Genomic DNA, 7428 nt, shown 5'->3' with positions numbered 1-7428 from the left:
ACTCCTGGGCTCAAGCAATCTGGCCACCTTGGCTTCTCAAAGTGCTGGGATTACAGGCATGAACCACTGCATCCAGCCAATACTATTTTGTTAAGAATTTTTGCATCTATATTTATGAGAGATTTGACCTGTAGCTTCTTTTTTTTAAAATTTGGTTTTCATATTAGACTAATACTGTCTTATGAAATAATTTAGAAGGAATCTCTTTTTATTTTTTGAATAGTTTATTGATTGATTGATTTAATTCAACACTAGTCTGTCTTGTTGCTCATATTGTTCTACTCTGTCCCTTTGACATACTTCCATCATTGAGGTGCGTGGTTTGTTTATTTGTTTTGAATACCTCTTTACTTTCTGACATGACAGAGGCTCCAGGCTCACCTTGTGTATTTCTTGCTCCAGTCCTAAAACCATCCATTTCTCCAAAGAGCCTTGGTTCTTTTTATTGGAGAGTGATATTAGAAACCAAGATCTGGGTGCTAGGTATGCTTGTTGCTACTAGAGTGTCACTGTTTCTAGACCCTCTCAGCTGACAGAGAAAGAAAACGTGTGCATATACTAACTCATGTATAAACATATTTATCTATGAATATTTCTATGTGTAGATATTTGTATGTATGTTAAGTGTGAGTTCATGCTGTTGTTGCTAACTCTAATCCATTAGTATTAATGGATCCATGGATCCTTCTAGCCTCCTTTACCTGCTTTTTTTGACTTCCACTCCAAGAGTGAGAAATTAGAATTCTACCATTAACCATCTATTTACTAGTGTTCAATTCCATTATTCAGAAGTGTCAGAATTATTAATTCATATTCAGGTACACCTTTATCAGCTAGAGCACAGTGCTTATATATGGTTTTGGTGTTTTGTTTGTTTGTTTTTTTTGTTTGTTTGGTTGGTTATTTTTGCCTTTAAAAACTGCTCCTTGATTTAGTAAGGCCATATTAAAAACAACCAAACAAAAACTCAACTCATTTCTAAAGTTACTTAGGTTAGCATTTTTTCTTCTAGCCCCTTCAGTGAGATTTTTAAATACATTTCTAATACAACCAGATTGTTTTGTCACGTTTAACATTCTCTCCTGGTATTCTCTCAGTCTCCTAAATGACTTTTTCTCCCCAACTTTGTATATGTTATGCTAACATTCATTCTTTGGGCTGTAAAATTCAGTAAGTTTTGACAAATGCATAATATCATGTATCCGCAATTATAGGATCATACAGAATAGTTTCACCACTCTAAAAAATATTCCCTGTGCTTCATCTATTTGACTTCTGCTTCTCTACTGCTAAACCTCTAGCAAACACTGATCTTTTCATTTTTTTCCTTGATTCAGAGTCTTGCTCTGCTGCCCAGGCTAGAGTGCAGTGGTGCCATCTCAGTTCATTGCAAGCTCCACCTCCCAGGTTTGAATGATCCTCCCATCTCAGCCTTGGACTATAGGCACATGCTTTGTTTTCTTTTGAAGAGATCGGGTTTTGCCATGTTGCTCAGGCTGGAGGCACTGATCTTTTAATCATCTCTATAGCTTTATCTTTTTTATAATGTCATGTAATTGAAATTACAGTTTTTAGCCTTTTGAGATTAGCTTCTTTAAGAAATGTGCATTTATGATTCATGTGTGTCTTTTTATAACTTCCTAGCTTTATAGTAAGTTTTGAAATCAGGTAGTTTAAGTCTGTCAACTTTATTCTTCTTTCTCAGGCTATATTTATGTCTTGCGCCTTTTCTTGTAGATGTTACAATGATTTTATTGATCTCTAAAAAATATCTCACTGGGATTTTGATTGGCATTGTATTGGACTCACAGGTCAATTTGGGCAGAGTTGATGTCTTAACAATGTTAAGTCTACCCATTAATGAATTACAGAATTTTCCCCTCATTTATTTAGATCTTCTTTGAGCTCTTTAATTATAGTTTGTTGTTTTCTGCTTATAGGTTTTGTACAGATTTTATTGAATATATATCTATATATTTAATTGTTGGTACTATTATAAATGATATTAACAAATCTCAAATTCCAAGTGTCAATTACTGTCATAAATCTTCATTTTAGATAGATGTTTTAGATATACATAGAATTCTAGGTTGACTTTTTTTTTTTTTCAGAGTATGGCTGCATAGTTTGAGACAAGAGGCTCACTTTCATTCTTATTTTAGTTGTTTGTGTAATGGGTTTCTTTCCTATGTCAGTATTTTCTCTTACCACCAATTTTTGGTTACGATTTGTTTTGGTGTGGTTTCTTTGTGTTTATCCTGCTTGGGGCTTATTGAGCTTCCTGGATTAGTGCTCTGTAGTTTTTATCAAGCCTGGAATGTTTTGACCATTATTCTCTTTCCTATTTTTTTTCCTCTCCATCCTTCCTTTTTGGGATTCTAATTACTCATATGTTAATTCATCTTTTCCTGTAATCACTGAAACTCTTTATTTTTTCATAATTTTTCTTTTCTTCTGTGCTTTAGTTTTAATAAATATGTCTACTGATATATTTACAAGTTTACAAATCTTCTGCAGATTGTTTTTTTTTTTTTTGGAGACAGAGTCTTGCTGTGTCGCCCAGGCTGGAGGCAGTGGTGCTATCTCAGCTCACTTCAACCTCCTCCGCCTCCCAGGCTCAAGCAATTCTGCCACCTCAGCCTCACAAATAGGTGGAAACACAGGCAAGTGCCACCATACCCAGCCAATTTTTGTATTTTTAGTAGAGACGGGGTTTCGCTATGTTGGCCAGGCTTGTTTCAAACTCCTGACCTCAAATGATCCACCTGCCTCGGCCTCCCAAACTGCTGGGATTAGAGGCATGAACCACCGCTCCTGGTCTTATTCTGTAGAATTAAGTCCCATATAGTAAATTTCTCATTTGGGAGATGGTGTTTTTTATCTCTAAAAGCTGAGTTTGGTTCATTTATATATCCCTTATTTCTCTCTTTATTATATTTATGTTCTCTTTTAAATCCTTGAGCATATTTACAATCTCTGTTTAAAGTCCTTGTCTGCATGTTCCATCACCTCTGTCATTTCTGAGTTTTCTATTGTGTGATTTTTTTTCTGATTACGAATAATATTTTCATGCTTATTTGCATGTCTAATAATTTTTGTTGGCTGCAAGTGATTTTGCATTGTACACTGTTAAGTGCTATATTTTATTTTATTTATTTAAAGTATTAGACTCTGGACAGGAAGTTAAATGAACTAAGAATCAGTTTGATTATTTCAAAAATTATTTTTTAGGCTTTTTAAGGCATGTCAGTAAACTTTTTCTATAAAGAGCCAGATGTAAATGTTACGTTTTCTAGGTAATACCTAATCTTTATTGTATAGTTTCCCTCTTCTCCTTTTTATTTTATTATTATTTTTTTACTACCTTGTAAAAGTGTGAAGCCCATTCTTATCTGGTGGGTCATACAAAAACAGGTCATCGACCAGATTTGGCCCATGTGCCATAGTTTGCTGATCCCTGATCCAGAGCTTCCTTTATTCTAAGGCCAGTTTAGCATCACTATTAAAGTGTAACTACTTGGGGCCTTTTCAGCCCCTCAACTCTTGAGTTGTTTTTCTGACCTCATGGACTTGTGCCTTATTCATATATAGTTTGGTACTCAACAACAGATTCATGGGATCTGCGTCAATATTTCTGGAGCCCCTTCCCCACGCAACTCTCTTCTCTATAGTCACCTCGATCTTCCCAAATTCTGATCTGTGTCTACTCAACTCAGTGAGAGTACCATGCATTTTAGGGGATCTCCTCACTGCACTGCAATCTGGAAAGTGCTCTGAGACAGAAAAATATGGCAGTTACATGGCTCACTTCATTTACTTCCCTTCTGTAATGGATCCTATCCAAAAACCACTGCCTCATATATTTATTCTTTGTACTGCCTCATATATTTATTCTGCCTCTCATTTTTTAGTTATTTCAGTAGGAGGGTATGTTTGATTTCAGGTACTCCAATGTCATGAAATGGAACTTCTCCCCAACAATATTTTAAAACATGTCTATTTTTTTTGAAAATTAAATTTGGACAGAACTATAAATGGTGATTATTATTGTTGTTTAAAAGTCTGCCTGATTTTTCCTTTCTTCTCTGGTTTTCCTAGATTACTGTAACAGCTAGATTATAAACATCTTTAAATTCAGTGATCATATATTTGTTATCTTGACAAGGTCCTTGCTATCTCTTCTAAGGTAAGTCTAGACTTATTTTGTTTTATTAAAATATTTTTAAATTTTATATTTGGGGGTGGGTGGTAAAACATGCGCACAGGCTCTACTACCACAAATCATGCAGTCGAGTTTCCACGTTTGGGGAAATTGCAGGGGTCAGCACACCTGGAGTGCAGTGGATAAGCTTAACCCTGGTAAAACCACCTTTGGAATTATGGTATGTCCCCTGATGGGTAAGTATTAGATTTTTGTTATTTATTTATTTATGTTTATGCTTATTTTTTAGAGACAGGGTCTTGCTCTGTCACCCATACTGGAGTGTAGTGGCATGATCATAGCTCACTGCAACCTTGACGTCCTGTGCTCAAGTGATCTTCCCGACTCACCTGCCTGATTAGCTGGGACTACAGGTATGTGCTACCACATCCAGCTAATTTTTAAACTTTTTTAGTACAGATCAGGTCTTGGTACATGGCCCAGGCTGATCTTAAACTCCTGGGCTCTAGAGATCCTCCCAACCTCAACCTCCCAAAGTGCCGGTGTAAACCCCTGTGCCCAGCCCCTAGACTTTTATTTTTGTCTTCTTTAAGCAGCTCTAGAATTAAGAGCATAAAGACTTTTATTTTTAATGTATAGTTTTTTGTTCATACGTTGAGATGCCAAAGCACCAAACACCTGAACTTTGAAAAGAATAGGTGATACTATGGAAATAATATTTATAATAAAATGTAATGTAACATTTATGGAACTAGACAGTACACTAAGCATGTTTTATATCTTATCTCATTTAATCCTCACAACACTGCTATGAAATATTTTATTTCTCACTACATCGATACAGGGATTATGAAATCATTCCATTAATTCTCTCCTAAACACTCTGAGTTTGCTAGCTCTCGTGTTTTCCAGCTTACTGTTTCGTTAACCAAGGCACCAGAAGTAGTTCCATCATTTACTATATACATGACCTTGGTAACTTATCCTCCTAGTACCTCAATTTCTGAAGCAAATTAAAAGCAAAAATGGAAATGTTCTTCTCAGTGCTTATGTGCTCAGGTTAGCAAATTTATTTTCTCACCTGAAAAGATCGGTTCCAATGATAGGAATGGAATCTCTGAGAGGATGTAGAATTATGTAAAACCCTGGAAAGATCTCCTGAACACATTCTGGGAAACCAGCCGGCTTACCTAATGACTTATCCTCTTGGGCATCTGGCCTCCTGGTCTCAATGCCTTTCCAATTGTAAACAAAACAAATTTAGTAAACTCTACCTAACTCCCGTTGATTATTTCTTAAAAACCGCCTCCCAGTTCTGCCCAACTGCCATTCGCGGGGGTGCTGTGCTGTGGAATTTGGAGACTGTTTAGAGACAGACGTCCAGCACTATGGCTCAAGGAAAGGAAAGGCCATTGACTCAATGCCTATCCACCCTTTGGGTAACTTAAAGTTACTGTGTTAAATGCATAGCCTCTAGGACTATAATAATTCTGCCTACTCTAGCTTTAAAGGTGAGTTTTGCAATTTTTGAAAAGGTCCTTAGAATCACATTGCAGAATTAAAGGGTGTATTATAATTATCAATATCAATAGTAATAAAAGTTTATTAAAGGTCATTAAAATGAAAGGGGATGGCTCTAGATCCCATCAATCTGAATTGACTCCCTCCTCTTGTGTTAATTAGAAAACTCAGATAATGGTTCTATGGGGGAGTACAGGGAAAATTTAATTACGAAAGTTTAATGGGCCACTATCTACTTCCTGCCAGATTAAAAACTGATGATTTACACTATTTTAGATACTACGACAGGTTTTTCTAACAAAATATGTTGCAGAGTAATGTAAAAGTTTACTGAGAGCATTCTATTCATTTTAAAACAATGCCAGCAATGGCATACTTACATGCTTTTTTTAAAAAACCGGGCTACCACTGAAGGTATATATTCTGTTTATTAATGCTTACAACCCTAAAATAAGTAGCAACCAGAAAATGCAGATTTTTTTCACATATATATTGGTTAAAAATAAAATTAAATATTTTATCCTATTGGAACTAGGGAATGGGAGACGTATTGGGGTGGAGTGGGAATAGATTTGAAGCCATGGAGGAAAGGAAAAAGTGTTTTAATGTTTCTGACTCATGTTTTTTATTGAGAGCTTTCTACCTGGGATCTCAGCCTCTCATCTACTTCCCTTGATCTAGAGTTGCTTGTGCCCAACACAGAGTGATAGGCTTTCTGGAAAATATAGAATTTAAAGAACATGGGTGTAGAGAAAAGAAATGACACAGGAAAGAAGAGAAGTAAAAGAAGTAAGAAGCAGCCCATTCTTAACTATGACTTACTTTTTAAATGGTGTAGCATGGGATCATTGAGGAGTTAGTTCCCTAATCTGGCTTGGAAAATAAGATATCCAGAACACTTACATAAAACACACAAACACTTTTGAATTTAATGAGAAATTTCTGATTGTTAGCAAGTCCTCTAGATCTGCACTATTCAATATGGTAGCCACTAACCGCATGTGGCTACTGAGCACTTAGAATATCCCTAGTTCAAATTGAGATGTGCTGCAAGTGTCAAATAAACACCAGATTTTAAGGCTTAGTATGTTAAAAAGGATGTAAAATATCATAATAATATTTACATTGATTACATTTTGAAATGATCGAGCTATTGGATTGAATAAGATCTATTATTAAAATTATTGTTTCCTGTTTCTTTTCACTTTTTAAAATGTGACTACTAGAAAATTCAAAATTGATATGTGGCTTGAATCGTATTTCCCTAAGGCAAGTGAAGGATTTTAGGATGGGATTCCATGGCTAGGAGGATCCTTTGAGATACCACCAGGACTTACTTTTGAGGACTGAGAGCCTGAGATCCAGCTCAGGAACAGCACAAGAATGCAGGTTAGTATGATTCTGTGAAGTGTCCGCTCACCTCAACAAATTTCTGAGAAGATATGATAGTGTCACATCATACACATCTTCAACTTATGTTAAAGGAATGAGAGAAACAGAGGAATTCTTGGACTGAGCTGGAGAGTGCATAGAACTTAAATAAAACTGGTGATTCTGCAGTGACCTCCATTACATTTTGACCACATGGCCCAGACTGAACAAGTATGAACGAGATGTAGAAAAACCCTCATGGGCCGGGCGCGGTGGCTGAAGCCTGTAATCCCAGCACTTTGGGAGGCCGAGGCGGGTGGATCACGAGGTCAAGAGATCGAGACCATCCTGGTCAACATGGTGAAACCCCGTCT

General features: G+C 36.3%; 1 non-coding gene across 1 annotated transcript; it reads right to left on the bottom strand.

Moving 5' to 3' along the window:
* Positions 1-4248: 4248 nt before the first annotated feature.
* LOC120361622 (U1 spliceosomal RNA) lies at positions 4249-4406 on the bottom strand. Its single transcript, XR_005577788.2, has one exon. It is a non-coding gene; the product is annotated as a U1 spliceosomal RNA (small nuclear RNA).
* Between the last annotated feature and the right edge of the window lie 3022 nt (positions 4407-7428).

This window comes from Saimiri boliviensis, chromosome 14 (genome assembly GCF_048565385.1).
Source record: "Saimiri boliviensis isolate mSaiBol1 chromosome 14, mSaiBol1.pri, whole genome shotgun sequence".
NCBI lineage: Eukaryota > Metazoa > Chordata > Mammalia > Primates > Cebidae > Saimiri > Saimiri boliviensis.
The sequence above is the reverse complement of the archived record's forward strand: the minus strand, read 5'-3'. Positions and strand labels throughout refer to the sequence as shown.